General features: G+C 42.2%; 1 protein-coding gene and 2 long non-coding RNA genes across 8 annotated transcripts in view; all 3 read right to left on the reverse strand.

Moving 5' to 3' along the window:
* SPIDR (scaffold protein involved in DNA repair) overlaps window positions 1-17,253 on the reverse strand; it is a 171,831-nt gene that overhangs the window by 81,157 nt on the left and 73,421 nt on the right. The window lies entirely within an intron of this gene.
* LOC309373950 lies at window positions 202-6,834 on the reverse strand. Its single transcript, XR_014170300.1, has 2 exons — window positions 5,991-6,834; window positions 202-2,068 (listed from the first exon to the last, which is right to left on the reverse strand). It is a non-coding gene; the product is annotated as an uncharacterized lncRNA (long non-coding RNA).
* On the reverse strand, window positions 3,685-5,614 carry LOC309373957. Its single transcript, XR_014170307.1, has 2 exons — window positions 5,491-5,614; window positions 3,685-5,456 (listed from the first exon to the last, which is right to left on the reverse strand). It is a non-coding gene; the product is annotated as an uncharacterized lncRNA (long non-coding RNA).

Genomic DNA, 17,253 nt, shown 5'->3' on the forward strand with positions numbered 1-17,253 from the left:
AAGGCTAAAATTCAATTCTACTCAATGACACATTTTAACACATTGCAGAAAATCTTAGAAATGATTAGTATTAATATTTATTTACAAATTGCTGTTCATGTGGAAGCAGAGTTTGTAATGAAGCCTTTTTTACCTAGGGATCCATTAGCCACGCCATCCCCTGGACCTCGGAGGGAACAAAAGTACCAGGAAAGCAAAATCTTCTTTGGAGAAAAAGAGTTTATTGAGATCTGAGCACAGAGTCAAGGTCTGTACTCAGAGACAGCCTGCTAGTTAGTTCCTAGAAATACTGGCTGTAAAGCAAGACACTTCAGCAGACTTTCTTATACCCCCAGACTTCCCCAATCGGCTAGCAAATATTGCTTGCTTAATACATTTTATTGCTTGCTAAACATTCCTGTCTTTCTGCTAAGCCAAGCACTCCCTCCCACCTCCTTGTACACGTGTCTTCTTTTGCTAGCTAAGCATTCCCTTCGTATCTCTTCTTATTCTTGCATTACTAAGCAGAAGTAAAATAGGAAACATCTTGCTAGTGGTTTTCTCGGTTAACAGCAGTTTTCTGGCTAGGCAGGAAGCGACCTTCTGACCTGTAGCTAGCATCAGCAGTTTCAAGTAGCTGGTTAGGCAGAAAACGACCTCCTGACCTGTCTGATTTAGACTTTTGCAAGCAACTGCAATTTTTGAGTTTGAGCTTGTGTAGCCATCCTAGCAGAGTGCTGGAATTTACTATGTGTAGATAATATTAATGATTAACCGTTCCCCTCTCCCTTCACTCCCTCCTCTTCTTCTGAACAACCTAATACTTAGGTTCGTTCTGGGGTATGGGCCTATACTCCCTCATCACAGCGATGACTGTGGGTCCTAGCTTCCGTGACAGGAGTCTTTGCATCATTTGCTGCAAGCATTGCAATAAGCAGGGTATACAGAAGCAGAAAAGCAATAGAAGCATTATTGGGCCTATTCTCCCCACAAATACGATACCGTTCATGCCAACAGAAATACGAGAGCATCCATACGACAAGGGCGGTACATATCACTCCTACCCACCAAACCCAATATCTCCATGGTTCCTCCCACCAATATTCAGGGGGTGTGCTCATTGTTGAAGAGCCCACTGATATTTGTGCCCGACTACCTGTTGAGCCTCAAGGATGAGAGCCCACCGGTGAGCTGATGCTCCCACTATGTGGGTCAATTTTTCTATTAGCCCTGTTGGGTGGATTGAACTCTCGTGCTGCCTCCCTAGTGACCAGAGCATATGGAAGCTGAAATCCTGGGGTGGCAATTCTTACTGGCACTTGTTTAGTAATTTCAATGCACACCTGGCTAAGGCTCCCACCCCTGCGGTACTTGCATTAAGATAGGTTCCGTCTCATCAATCGCCTGCATTAAGATTAGAACCTGGTCCGCTAGATCAGGTTGGTACAGTGCTCTACCCCCCGGATAACAGTTGACTACCCTCCCACAGCAGCAAGAGCAGTCCAGAACTCGATAGATTTCGAACGTCTCTGCAACTTCCCGTATGAGCACTATCCACATGTGCTGGACAGTGGTGTGGAAGAGGAGCCACAACGGGGTAGTGGGATGTCTTAATATGGTAACCTCATCAAACCCCAGTTGCCAATAGCCAAGGAGCACGCCATCTCTTACCACCGGCAAGACGAACCAGTCGTAGCAGAGGCCAGCAGGCCAATAGGGTTGGTATGGTTCGGTAGGGTCAGGGCAATAAGACATAGAGCAAGTCAATAAAGAAAATAAGAGAGAAAAGAGAAAGTCTTTGTAACTGTCCTTGTGATGATTAGTCGCAGGATCTCGTTGCCCGTGGCCTAACGCTTTTTCCTGGTAGCGTCAGACACAAGGTGATGATCAACTTCAGAGGGTCAGCGGGATTTCTTTTGCAAGTCCAGACACCCTTCTTCAGATGCGTGTGATGTACCCAGGGGATCACCTCGACTACTTTCACTGCAGTTGGGGATGAGGGGGTCGCCAGACGCTGTCACTCAGAGGGACTGGTGAACCGGCTCAGCGAGACTGCCACGGGACTGCAGGTGTACGCTTGAGGGAATACCTGGAAAGAGAGCAAACACACACAACAAACACAGGGATTGCACTTGTTCTTGGGTGATGTGATCTCCCATCTGCCCAAACCGGCGGGGATGCCTCGGACGAAAGGGGTTGGCCTGCCATATAGAAGTTCAAAGGGCGATAGTTCTCAGTCTCTTGGTTGGCGCACAGGGCACATTTTGGGATATAGAATATTCTCCCAAGGTGCGCCTTAGCAGCTGGGCCTCCCAAATGGGTGGGCTCGTGGTAATTTTTTACAATTGTGCTGGCCGGATGTTGGGGCACAAAAACACGGCTGTCCGGTCCTTCCTGGAGCGTTGCTCCTTCTTGGCTGGTCCACTGCTGTTCATCAAGGGTGTAACGTGGTTCCACATCGTCTGGAGTGAGTTCTGGTACCAATATCAAAAGTCCTGGTGGTGCCTCTAAATTGGCTGGAGAACAAATGTCTACGTTGGGGGCGCTGCCTGCGGGCGCCCCTCCCATCCAATTCTTCACCGTGCATAGAGATATCAGCAAGGCGGTCGTCACTGGAGGGGATCTTCAGGATGCTGAGACACAGTCCAATCTGAAGCAGCTTTCTTATGTGGTGGACCCAAGGGGTGGTGCCAGCGACCTTCACAGCTGTGGGTGTGGAGAGCAGATGGGCCCTTCCAGCACGGCGGCAGTGGTGCCTGGGACCGGTCTCATCCACACCACGTCACCTGGCTCAAACTGGTCATGCAAGAAGTTCGGGCCTGGGTTGAGAGAGAAAATCTCGAGAGAGAGACTGTACATAATTGTTCAATTCCACATCTTGAGCAGGGATAGGTGAAAGCATGCACACATAAGGAACCGGTCTCCCAAACATCACTTCAAAAGGGTGACAAGTGAATACGTTTCAATGGGAGGCTACAGACTCTAAGCAAAGGCAAGGGCAACATGGACACCCAATTAGACCCTGTTTCTTGCGTCAGCTTGGATAGCTGATTCTTTAAAGTCCTGTTCATTCTCTCTACCTTTCCAGAACTCTGGGGTCTATAAGCAGTATGCAGCTTCCAGTTGATCTGGAGCGCTTTTGCCAGTCCCTGTAGGACTGCATGAACAAATGCTGGTCCATTGTCAGATCCTATGGACCTTGGCAATCCATAGCGAGGGATGATTTCCCTAAGCAGGCACCTGGTTACTTCAAATGCCTTTTCAGTCTTTGTTGGCCATGCTTCGGCCCTCCGGTGTAGGTGCACACTGCCACCAGCAGGTAGCGGTGTAGTCCACAACGGGGTAATTCAGTAAAGTCCACGACAAGATCTTCCATAGGTGCCGTTCTACTGTGCTGAATCCCTGGGGGAGCCAGTGGTCCGGCTCTGGGATTATTCTTTTGACACAGCAGGCATTTCCTGGAGATCTGGGCTGCCAGTTGGTAGAGGTGGGCTGTATAGAAGCATTTCTCCAGCTGCTTGGTTGTAGCATCTGGTCCTATGTGGGTTGAATCATGGTATCTCTGAGTAATCTGCCGAGAAAGGGACTCTGGAATCCATATCCTGTCATCAGGGGTAAGGTACCATCCTTCTTTGGACAATGTCAGCTCCTGAGCATCTGCAGTGTCCCTTTCCTGCTTCGTGTAAGCTGGCATGTCAGTGGTGCTTAAAATTTCTTCTGGGACCAGTGCTCCAATAACCGAGGCGGGGGCCAGTTCTTGGGCTGCTTCCTTGGCCACTCTGTCTGCCAATCGGTTTCCTCTGGCCACTTCTCCTGGTCCAGTCTTGTGTCCATAACAATGGATAACTGCCACTGCATCGGGCTCCCATACAGCATCCAGAAGGTTCAATAAAGCTTGTGGGTGGGCCACCTGGCTTCCTCTGGAGGTAAGCAAACCTCTTTCTTTCCATAAGGCTCCATGGGCATGTAAAGTCAGGAATGCATACTTAGAATCTGTATAAATGTTTATCTTCTGTCCCTTTGCCAGGCTCAGGGCTCTGGTGACTTGGAATTTTTAACGCGGATGTAGTAGTAGCATCTGACATTTCCTCATTTTAGCCTGGGAGAGGAAATAGGTGCCTTTCGGCAGATGGCACGCTGATTCTTTCCTAAGCGGCCTCGCCCTCCTCTTCTTCTAACGGTGGACCTCCCGTCTTCAGGGCCATCAACTTCTTTGCCTGGTACTTCTTTTTCTTCTGGGTCTCTTTTCCTCTCTGATTATAAGTGGTTTGGGCTATTTTCTAACATCCATTTCAGGGTGTGGCCCATCTGGATTTTTCGGCAAATATCGGGCGCTGCCTGGGCTACAAAAGCAGTTTTTATGATAGGGGCATTGGCAGCCTCATCTGGGTCCACAGGAGTATACTGGCGGTAGGCTTCCTTCAGCCTCTTTAAGTAGGCTCCAGGGGCCTCCTCTGTTCCTTGTACTATTTCTCTGGCCTCCACGAAGTTGGTGAGTTTTCTGGCTGCCCTCCTCATGCCATTTAAGACATTCTGGCAATAAATGGTGAGAGTATTTTGCCCTTCAGTGATCTGATAATCCCAATTCAGTGTATTTTCAGGATATCCTGCTGCAACAGCTTGATCTCCTGCCCCCTGCGCTCTCATGTGTGCTCGGACTTCAGCATGAATTTGCCTAGCCTCTTCTGTAGTTAGCAGGGCATCCATCAAATATTACACATCATAAAAAGTGGGGTTGTATGTTTTAAAAAAATTCCCTCAAACAGCTTAATGATTTTGGCAGGGTTTTCCTCAAATGAAGGGTTTTTGGTTCCTCCAATTACAAACATCTGCACTAGAGAAGGGACATGTTGAACTGTATGAGTTCTATTGGGCACCACCCCATCAGGTCCCGCGGGGGCCAGAGGGTCATACACTCTATGGAGAGGCATCACTCTGGCCGCGCCCTTCTCCTGTGCTTTATGTGCCCTATGGAGGGTCACTCTTTTCACTGCTTTCCCCACTCTTTTGTCCACGGGATTGGGGCTGGGCCATCTGTTCCCTGTGGCGGGGGTGGTGCCAGGGCTGTTGCCGGGGCATAAGGCGGTGGGGGCATTAAAACTTTATCTTCTTCCTTCTCTGAATCCTGGAGGACTGGGGGGTTGTCCTCCTGTTTTCCTGACTGAGCAGATACTGCTGCCTGAGACCTTTTGGCAGCATGACTTCAGCCAGGAGGGGGGGGTTCTTTTCCATATTGGTCTTCCATGTGGAAATGTAGGGGATTTGATCAGGGTGGACATTCAAAATGTTCTGATATAATGGATTAATGAGTTGCAAATCAAGGGTCCCAGTGGACGGCCAATTTGTTATTTTGGGGTGGGCCAATCTAATTTACACAATGTCCTCGTCCTCCCCTCTCATTAGCTTGAATCCCCAAAAGCATTTCAAAGGGGTACTTTTACTTTGGCCAGAACCCATTTCTTCCAGATCCTTCGCTACTATTCACAGTAAAAATTCTCTCACACTTCACACACAACAGACCTACAATTGCTCGGCCAAGGGGACACTAAGCCCTGGCCCACACTTGACAATTCAGTCACTGGAGTATCTTGACATGCAACATACAACATACAAAACACACCAATATAATTTCAACACACTAAACACACCAAAATAACTTCAGCATGCAATACACAAAACACACCAAAATAACTTAATTTCAACATGTCACATGCTACAGTTTGTCAGAAAATGCACAACCCTACAATCGCTCGGCCAAGGGGACACTAAGCCTTGGCCCTCATTCAACAATTCATCCACTGGAGTATCTGACACACAACATGTCAACAAAACACTCAATTCCCTCTGCCCCATTCCCTTTCCCAAACCTTTACCAATTCCTTTCCTGGTGGCATTCTTACTGCCGGGCACTCTACTGCCAACTACCAGGTGAGGCTGATCAGGCCTCTGGCCCTTTCCCTCGGGCCCCTAGCCCTTTCCCTCGGGCCCCTAGCCCTTTCCTTCGGGCTTACCTTTCTCCGCTGCGGACCTGTCCCCTCGGCGCCGTTCTGTCCTCTTGTTCTCCCTCAACTAGATGTCTCCGCTCCAGGACGGTGTGGCAATCTCCCCCTACAAACTGGCAGGGTGTGCACCGGAAATGCGAACGCCGATTGGAGCTGTTCACCTTGGTTGAGCCTGGCCCTCCGGTCCGTATTTGGGGAGGGGGCTGATCCCGGCACGAGCCCCCAAAGAAATGAAGCCTTTTTTACCTAGGGATCCATTAGCCACGCCATCCCCTGGACCTCGGAGGGAACAAAAGTACCAGGAAAGCAAAATCTTCTTTGGAGAAAAAGAGTTTATTGAGATCTGAGCACAGAGTCAAGGTCTGTACTCAGAGACAGCCTGCTAGTTAGTTCCTAGAAATACTGGCTGTAAAGCAAGACACTTCAGCAGACTTTCTTATACCCCCAGACTTCCCCAATCGGCTAGCAAATATTGCTTGCTTAATACATTTTATTGCTTGCTAAACATTCCTGTCTTTCTGCTAAGCCAAGCACTCCCTCCCACCTCCTTGTACACGTGTCTTCTTTTGCTAGCTAAGCATTCCCTTCGTATCTCTTCTTATTCTTGCATTACTAAGCAGAAGTAAAATAGGAAACATCTTGCTAGTGGTTTTCTCGGTTAACAGCAGTTTTCTGGCTAGGCAGGAAGCGACCTTCTGACCTGTAGCTAGCATCAGCAGTTTCAAGTAGCTGGTTAGGCAGAAAACGACCTCCTGACCTGTCTGATTTAGACTTTTGCAAGCAACTGCAATTTTTGAGTTTGAGCTTGTGTAGCCATCCTAGCAGAGTGCTGGAATTTACTATGTGTAGATAATATTAATGATTAACCGTTCCCCTCTCCCTTCAGTAACAATGCATAACACACAATGCAACACAAACATTAATTGGGAACTCCTAGATGGAGCATATGTTCATATATGTACATACATGATGACCATGTAAAATTAAAGGGACCCCTGACCATTAGGTCCAGTCGTGATCGACTCTTGGGTTGCGGTGCTCATCTTGCTTTATTGACCGAGGGAGCCGGTGTACAGCTTCCGGGTCATGTGGCCAGCATGATTAAGCCACTTCTGCCGAATCAGAGCAGCGCAAGGAAACGCCATTTACCTTCCCGTTAGAGAGGTACCTATTTATCTACTTGCACTTTGACGTGCTTTTGAACTGCTAGGTTGGCAGGAGCAGGGACCGAGCAACGGGAGCTCACCCCGTCGCGGGGATTCGAACCGCCGACCTTCTGATTGGCAAGTCCTAGGCTCTGTGGTTTAACCCACAGCGCCACCCGTATCCATGTACTACTAGGCAAATACTGGCTGTGTTCACGCACAATGATTTACTATGGATATGTATATACTTTCCTTCTTCCCAAATGTGGGTTGTCTGAGCAACACACAACACGATTCTCGGTTTGGATGCAACATTAAGCCATGGATTACTGTTTGTTGCTCACACACAAACTAGAAAAAGAATAAAGTATAAGTAATCTCCACATTCACAATAAACTATAAACTATTGTTTAAGATGCAGCCGATAAAAACATCAACTAATAAGTTTAATTTGGCTCTAAAAAGCTATCATGTGTGATACAGAACTAGTTCCTGAGGTAAAGTACAGGAAGACCCCCACTGCCTCTATAGTATTTGGTCAACATTAGATAAAACATATATTTCTGCTTTAGAATCTATGTGCATTTGGAATTTTTCCTTTGAAGTGAAAGTGACTACTACCATTCATAATACAAATTCTCTTTTTTTATTTTTGCATAAATCCAACATATGATCCATGAGGTTCAAAACAGCTTCCTAAAACGTGAATCAAATATTGGTAGACTATACAATTCCAACAAGTTTTTTGGATCTATGGGTGATATCAAACTAAATCACATATTGAAATTAACTTTAGTAACTTGTTCATTGATTCCATAGACTTTACTCTGACTTACCATAATTGGGAAATCACCTTCTTATTTACATCTTTAAAGCCACTATGATCTACTGTTAACAGCTGAAGTGCCTTTTACAAGGCCTTAACAATGTTTTTTGGGGGGAGGGGACAGACAGCAAAGGGCAGCAATGTCAGAAAAACAATTTGCTTTCCAAATACTAAAAATAGATAAAGAAATAACTCAAACTGTGAAATGTCGGTCAGCAAGCATTTTATGCTAAGCAAAACAGCCTCCCCCCACCTTGCTAAAAATAAAATTGTATGTTACTGCAATACTTTTCAGTTGCTTCAGCCAAGAACTCCAAAACCTCCCTGAAACTAACCTCAGCTGGATAACTTGCTTGTGTACTATGAGTCAGCAGTTCTCAACATTTCTGGAAATTCCTCAGTGTTAACTCCTCCCATATAGCAGGAAACTGCAGATCCAATTCAGTGTATACCAGGAAAGACACAAAGATTTGCACATTTCACTGGAGCCACATAAGCATTAGATTACATTTTTGGGCAGTTACCAACCATGCTGCTTTCAGTGATTCTCTTTGTTGCAGAAAAATAATGCTTAGTTATTTTCAAAGTGGGAATATTTCTTCTTCATCAGTGAACATTGTATATAAAGATATGAAACGTAAGCACTGTTCAGCTTATGAGTAAGTTATTCTTTAGACTTACCTATGTGATTTAAGCCTCAAAGACAACATCAAATAGCAAAGCATAAAATGTTCATATTATACTGAACCTTAAGCCCAAGATATTGGTTTCAAAACTGGTAAAGCTGTTATGTAGTACAACTACTGCCAAAATAAGGGTGTTCAGATACAAAACAGGACATAAGAGTGGTTCTTTGAAATGTTATACAAAAAAAACACCAGCAAGTACTGCTTTCTCATTACTGCATGACAAGCAATCCCTGGCCAAAAATCCCTCTTCTACACAATTATTAAGGTACAGGACCTTTGTTTTCCTTTGCATGGAGTCATCCTATCATTCAGGAGAGTGCTTGTTTTATAACATGGGTAGGCAAACTAAGGTCCAGGGTCCGGATCCTGCCCAACCGCCTTCTCAATCCGGCCCGCGGATGGTCCGGGAATCAGCATATTTTTACATGAGTAGAATGTGTCCTTTTATTTAAAATGCATCTCTGGGTTATTTGTGGGGCATAGGAGTTTGTTCATTTTCTCTCTCTCTTCAAAATCTAGTCTGGCCCCCCACAAGGTCTGAAGGACAGTGGACTGGCCCCGTGCTGAAAAAGTTTGCTGACCCCTGTTTTATAATAAATAACATAAAAGGAAGGATTCATACCAATGCTTTGTAGCTTGAGAATATTAAAACAACAACAGCAATGCAATAAGCTTTGGATTCCCAGTCAGAAACATTCCAGGACCTAAGTATGTTGACATTTTCTGCAGTCTTGTTCTAGTGCCTATTAATGCACTTAGAAGTAGGAAGTGATAGGTAGATAGGTAGATAATATTGAAATTTTGAACCCTTTGATGCCGTCTTGTCATCCCATTGCCATTACCATGCCTCCTTGCCTGCAATATTAATTTGGCAAGACATGCCTACCACATATAAGATGCACTTGTTGTATTACAATCTTCAGTGCAGAATGTCATGTACCACAAAAGGATCACATGGAATTCAGTTTTAATAAATAATGTTCACAGAGAAACTTCATCCCAGCAATATTATTTGTCCAAATTCTATAGTCTAATAATTAGACGCTGCTGTCAGACTAATTACTGGTGTACTCAAGTGGGTGGAATTCAGTGTAGTGCTATGGCACAAGAATTTCAGCTTGCCAAACAGAATGATTCCCCACTCCTCTATGCCAAGTGCTTTTCTGGAGGCTCTTCCAAACTCCTGAACCAAATTCAGGGGGACATGAGGAATGTGGAAGAGAGGGGGGAACCACATTGCACTAACGGAAGTCTTTACACAGGCCTCCACAACTGGAACTTGGTAGCTGAATCCAGCCCAGTTAGAACAAACGTAAGAAAAATATTCTCATCCAGGATCATGGAAACCTCTGGCTCCATATAAGAAGCTTTGATAAAAACAGCAGAAAGAACAATGTAGAATGCACACTTATGTGTCATTTCCCTCAATAAACCACAGCCAATGTTTGCTAGAGGATAGTGGTGTGACAAGAAACAAGCAGTTGTCTGATATGGTCTAAATACCTTTTGATATTTTATCTAGGGATGCTAGAACCAATCACTTTACACTCTGAAAAAGTCTTGATGGGCCCAGAATATTTTCTGAAGTCCACCAAAAACTCTAGACTCAAAGCAACCAACCTGCACACTGCATAAACCTCCAGAGTTTCACCAAACCGATCACAAAATTGACTCAAAGATGCACTGGTACATCACATACTACTTCATCAATTTGACAATGTCATCACAACATTCCAGAGATCTCTGAAGCATCACACAACAATGCAGAGTTGATGACACAGCTGACCTGCAAAGCGTATCAGATACTTTTAAAGATGAATGGTGAAATTTGGCATGGCTTAGGGACATCACCAGGTCACAATAGGTCTTAGTACATGTGGACAAGTAGAGATTTGCTCCAGAATATTGTGATGAGATCCATAAGCCACATCCACATTTATGACAATTTCTAGTGCTCCCTAGAAATTTTTGACTAGAATCCATTCTGGTCCAGACACAATTTCTCCCGATACGGAACTTAAATCCCAATCTAGCTTGAATTTCAGTGAGTGAGGAATCCTCAGAGAATTCTCAGTAGGGCCCCACATTTCATGTTATAAGGTAAGGAGTAGCCATTAACTTCAGATGCTCCATTAATATTTTGCTCAAATTAAATATGCAGTTTCACTGGTAATGCTAGAGACAGCAGATGCCAAACTAAATACTTTGCAAATAAACTGTTGTTATATATGTGAACAACTAAAGATATTCACTCTTCCATTTATAATCTTTAGTATCACTACATTTCTCATTTCATGATGAACTGAATATATTATTTTACAGCAATAACAACATAATTAAGAAGTATGTATCTTATTGGTCCTTTTATATTGCACAGCTTTCTGCTAAAAGAGACTTCCTGCCCTCAAATTATTCTCCAAAAATACTAGTCTAAAGCTCAGTAACAAAACAAAAAAAATCTGTTTTTCTCAACCTTTTTATTTTTCTTTTCAGTACAGAGCAATGAGATTAAAAGTGTGGCAGACAGCCAAATACTTCAGCCATCGCAGTCACTAATAGATGCATTTAACATTTATGCAGCTTTCAAATGTGAAGCATCTGGTTCCAATTTCAAATCTGGCTTGCATTGAAAGTGCCTCCTCCACAATACTTTTATTATAAACTGTTCTTTTCCCTACTTGTTCCCTCCCCCCTCCTTTTTGGAAGAGGCTGTTCCTTCCTTCTTGCTGGAAGCCACCTGACCACTGCCAGGAAGAGGAATGCAAAACATTCCCAGGAGCAGCTCCTGACGTCAGCAGAGCATTTCATCTCCCAATGTTCAGAACGGTCTGGAAATTCCAGTCTCTAGTAGAACTAATTGAATGCGATAGCAGCTGTAGCCTGCAATGAATCACATTAAAAACTGCTTCATGTTAAGATTATTGATGGTGGTATGAACTGCTCAAAACAAACACAAATCTGATTATTTTCCTATTGAACTAATGCACACTGTGTTTGTGTCTACCTTGCTTGTTGTTACTTTTATCAGATCCTTGAACCTTGAGCAGTTGCCCTTAGAAAATTAAATACATGCATAAAAGGACTGTGCATTGTTTCTCTACTTCTTCCATACATCTAAGTGGGAAGGGAGATGGAACAAAGAAGGGTTTAGTTATGCTAACAGAGGGTTAAACATGACTCAGCTAGAAATTCCTCAACTGGGTTCATGCCATGCATGGTTGTTCACGTCATCCTATCCAGCCTTCAGGATATTAACTACTTCTAAACTAGAAGTTATCCAGCTCAGCGTATTTACATTCCCTTTTCATTTTAGTCAGAATCAGCAGTGAACCTTATTGCTAACCTACAATTAATGTGTGTGTTTTATTTCTTCACATTTAGTACCTTAAGCAAAACTAGAGTCCCCAGAGTAAAACATCAAAGTATAGATACCAAATGTCAGGTACAAAGTTCTGTACTTCCATAGAACATTATATCCACCACTTCCACAGTGCTGCAAAGGTAGCTTTTTATTTTATTTTAAACATTTTGGCTATGGGAGCATGGAGGGGAAGGGAAGAAGGCACAATGTGAGTAGTGGTATATCTAGAGCTTAGACCATACCCCCCCCCATAAAATGCTTAAAAAAGAAGGAATGTGAAGCACTGAATTACTCCTTCACTCTCAGACTACAGTTTAGCACTTTGTCCATGAAATATAAAGCTTTCACCATACTTCTTAAGCAATGTAGCTGTGAGTTACATAGACCAATTGTTCACAGAATAAGTAACAAAATTGACTGATTCCACAGTATGATCAAGGAATATGCACAACCCTAAATTTAATTAGACGGGTCTATGGTTTTAACACAGGCAAGGCCCAAATAAATAACATAAAACAAGGTTTCTCAAACTTGGATCTTCTCCAATTCCCATCATCCCTGACCACGGGTCCTGCTAGCTAGGGTTGATGGGAATTGCAGTCCAAAAACAACTTGAGATTCAAGTTTGGGAAACCCTGACCTAAAACATGATTTGAAATGATTCCGGATGTTTCCTGGGTTATCTTAATTACATTATATTTTTTATATAAACACAGTTCGATTATAAACCATACATGGTTTAGGGGTGTATTCTGGATTTGAAATAAATAACACAAACCCTTTAATATCCTTTGTTTTTCAAAAAAACAAAACAGCACATTATTTATTTATGCCACATTCATACAATGTAGCAAGATTAGACTCCAAAAGAGACAAATTTTCATTTGAGCAGATTTTCAGCAAAATATATCCTCTACCACTATATATGTATATAAAATTGGGTGCTGTCTACTACAACAGTTTTAGTTATTGAGAACAACAACTTTTCACAAGGCCAAAAAAGTTAATATCCAGGAGGGAGGGGTTGCAAAGGGATGTGGAGATATGTTAAACAATTTATCATAACAAATTTTTCCATGTGTATACTACAGGGAAGAAGGTTGTTCAAAAAGATGCCTCAAAATCCCATGACTCTCCTGAGTCCCATTCCAGGGATTTGTGGTCATGCAGTCACATCCAAGTTTCCCTGGCCCAAATTCGGTAAGAGATTTGATTCCCTTTAAATCACTAAAGCGAACATTTGGCATGAAACTGTAAATTCAGAGATTCCCATGAACATATAAACTTAAACTGAGAAAACATAATTTAGCAACATGCCATGACATAATTTTAACTTAGTTGTTAGTGAGCAAAATATTTTACAATGTATTGACTAGCAGCAAGCTCTCACAATGTTCACAGAAAGGATGAATTTGTATACTTGCTGGTAGTTTGAAAGACAAAGTGCAGTGTTGAGAGTGGAGTTGTGTGTGTGTGCATGCAAGCTGGAAGCTGGAAGCAAGGCAGCAGGCTGGGGAGGCAGAGTCAGAGCCATGCCAGATTTTTGCTGGAATGCAAGGCTGTGGCTATGAAAGAATCAATACCTTATTGGAGTGTTAATGCTGTGAACCGCTCTATCAGGTTGTATATATTTGTAAACAAACCATATGTCATAAGGACATCTTGCTGCAAAGGAAACACGGACCATGGGTAAGCACTTGGAACCCCAAACCTAATTACTAGCCATGCTGATACACTAACAAAACTGAAACATAATTAATGAGAATAAAGACGTTTGCAAATGAAATGATTGTGAACTTTTAAAACAAGCATGCCCTGTTAGAAGAGTTCACCTGAAAGTGTGCCATTCCATTTGTGACACTTTATTGGAAACTTTCAACTTTGACTAAAAACTGTCAAATTTATTTGGTAAATGGTATTTTTGCAACCAAAAACAAAAACACGTGCACTTCTAAGGCTATGTTATAATAGAGTTCTGATGTTAGATTTGTTACCATAATTTATTACATTGTTAAACATACTATAAACCTTTTAACTAATCATATGTTGTAGCTTACACAACAGCTAAAGAAAGTAGTATGTGGCTTGAATTAGTTTGGTGTCCTCTCTGCACCCAATGCTTTATTTTGTTATTAATTGCTCATTTGTTATATTTTGTCTTGTTTTCAGGGTTTCCCTGTATGGAGGGCAACATCACATAGAGATTAAATACTTCAGTCACATTAAATAGCAGCACTACCTCAATATTCATTACAAAATATAGAATCATAAAAATAGGAAATGGAAAAAATAACCTTAATGGATGAATGGCTCAGAAATATGACATTTCCAGGATTAACAGCAATCAGACCTTGTGTTGGAACCATGCTGTGCTTGGAATACCATGCACTTCAAATGGGCTTCCCTTTCTTAAACTACCTATCTTTCATACCTGACCAAAAAAGAGAGCACATTCACATGACATTCATCCTGGATACAAACAAAGTGCCTGATATTATGCCAGTTGGGATGTGCGTGGAAGGAAAATGCTACTCTGAAGTGATTCCTTAGGCAGTGTGCATGTATTCCCACTGGACCGTCAATGAAATCTGATTCAATCAGCCTCATGTGTGGTAGACAGGTTTTACCCCTTAAATAAAGCTATCACCTAGTACAGCATTTCACTTTCCCTTAGAAGAGTGAATGACAGCATTTTACAAAGAAAACGTAAAAGGGTACACCTGGGATAAACACTGGGGGCTACCTTTTCCACTTGTCCATGAAGACCCCACTGTCTGGGGAAGAGGCAGTTCCCCCAAACTATTTGCATTCCAATCTGCAGCCTGCTTACTCTATTCTATAGAATCAAATTAGAACTAATGCTGTCCCTTCATTTGCACAGTGCCATACTGAACTCTCTATCTTGGACACACTGGAGTGGAATGCAATACTCCATGGGTAGGCAAAATGGAATAGGACTGAGAATCATGGAACTGGAATAAAGCAAAAGAACATTTAGTCAAACCCTGATGAAAGGAAGTCCTTCCATTCACCAATAACTATACAGAATGGATTGCAGAGCGCTAGGGGGAAGAAAGAAACTGAACTGCAGAAAGATGTATCTGAAGAAGTGTGCATGCACACGAAAGCTCATACCAAGAACTAACTTAGTTGGTCTTTAAGGTGCTACTGGAAGGAATTTTTTTTGCAGAAAGATGCTTAAGGCAAATATTTCAAAGTAATACAAGTCTGCTTTAAGAAAAGGCAAAATACATCAAGGACACTGGAAATCAGACCTTTGTGGGCGAATATTCTTTTGTAACACAAAACATGCTGATCAGCTGGCACCTGAACCTGACCAAAGCCATCAGCTCACTCATTCTAAGGATACACCTGAGCAATATCTTTTCTCTGTTGCAACATCCTATCAGACCTAGTGTTACAGGAGAGTATTGCCCCAGGGCTTCAGGAAGGCCCACTGCCAAGTCTGACAAGGTCTACCTCTTGAAGACTGCTCTGACCTTCGTCTGTTTCCTTGCAGACCACCCAGGATAATCACCATCAGCGTTAGAAATGGAGATATGAAACCTAGGTTATGGGCTCAATAATGGAATGTCTAGGTGCAATTAAAACTGCAGAGTGGAAGGAAAGGAGGACCTTTTTCTGCCTCCCCACTTCCAGCTACACTCTGAAGACTGGAGAAGAGATCCTCTTAAGAATATTAGGGGAGTGGACAGGGGAAGGACTAGACCATGTGAAAAATGAATATAATATTTTAGCTGCAGTTCATTCATTTTCAGCTTTGTATTCTTGTTACTAAAAAATCGCACCTATCTCTGCAACACTGTCAATTAATCCTTAAAATCTTATTGTGATAAGATTTATTTTTAGTAGTTACATTAAGACTGAAAATTAGACATGATCCCCCCCCCATGAATAACTGTTTCAGGTAGCAGACAGGTCATTCATTGCTGGCAGGGGGCCATTAACTTGGCTAAGCCATTTGAAAATATTTTAGTGTGCTTTCTATCCAAAACTGTCAAAAGCAAAATTATTATCTTCTAACAGGGCCAGATTTCAGTTTTACCACTTCATCTTTAAACAAAATGTGGAATTTATAATGGGATTAAACACACATGGGAATACTCTTAAAAAGAGTCATATATAATTTAAAGTTCTGCATCTAGCCCAGAGTTAATTCCTACTATACATTTTTACTGACTTTAACAAAACTGTCTGCTATCCCTTCTTGACGTCAGTAGACAAAAGCCCAATAGCAATTTCTGTCACTGTGGTATCTTTGGAATTTCCTCTTTCATATGAGTTAGAGATTTCCAAGTCTAGAATATTCTTCTTTATGGATCACTATAATATTTTCAACCCCCCCCCCCAATTAAAAAATAATAATCTTAGACATGACAACTTATTTTAAAACAGGTATGTTCATAATGCATGACTCAGTTCACACATTTGTCAGAGGAACAGAAAATAAAATAAATATTCCTCCCTTCAAGGCAAAAGTTGACTTTTACAAACCTATCCTTTGACAACAATTAGATTTTTAAAAGTATAATATTTTTGCATATAAATAATGGGCAAAAGTATATTGAAGTTGCTACTACTATATTTCAAATGTATTTACTAACTGTATGATCCTGCCATATACTAAAAAAGCTAACATGAAGTATTAGCAAATATTTGTTTGCTGGTGCATTCACCTCTAATCTTACCTATTTTGCTGTAAACAGATTACATAACCACTTTACTTCTTAATCACACCCATTCTCTTAAATGTTTAACACGCACAGAGGATAAGTATTGCCAAAACAGGTATTGATGCATTGTCATAATAATGAGCCAACAGATCAATATGGCCTCTCTTGCTTTTGCAGGCTCAGTGTATTAGGTGATTGTGGCTGACATTTTGTTTTATTTAGGTTGTAGCTAGGTCTTAAATTGGAAGTACACTGATGGATACTTCAGATCGGTAAGATTTGCATTATTCCACATTTCTTATGTATACTGGATGAACACAACTGCACAACCATTGTTTAAGGCAGATTAATTTACTTACTTAGCACCATCATCCCACACTCCCCTATTCCTAAGCTTTGACACTCCTCCCCCATCTTGCCATATCAATTCTGCAGCTCCACATGGCACAAGATATCATAATGCCAAAAAACACCAACAAAAAAACCAAGTAAAGCCACAGTAACACCACTGGCATTCGAAATCCACTCTGAAAGTGTGTGAGAAAAGCTCAAAAAAT

Source organism: Podarcis melisellensis (genome assembly GCF_964234715.1).
Source record: "Podarcis melisellensis genome assembly, chromosome: 7".
NCBI lineage: Eukaryota > Metazoa > Chordata > Lepidosauria > Squamata > Lacertidae > Podarcis > Podarcis melisellensis.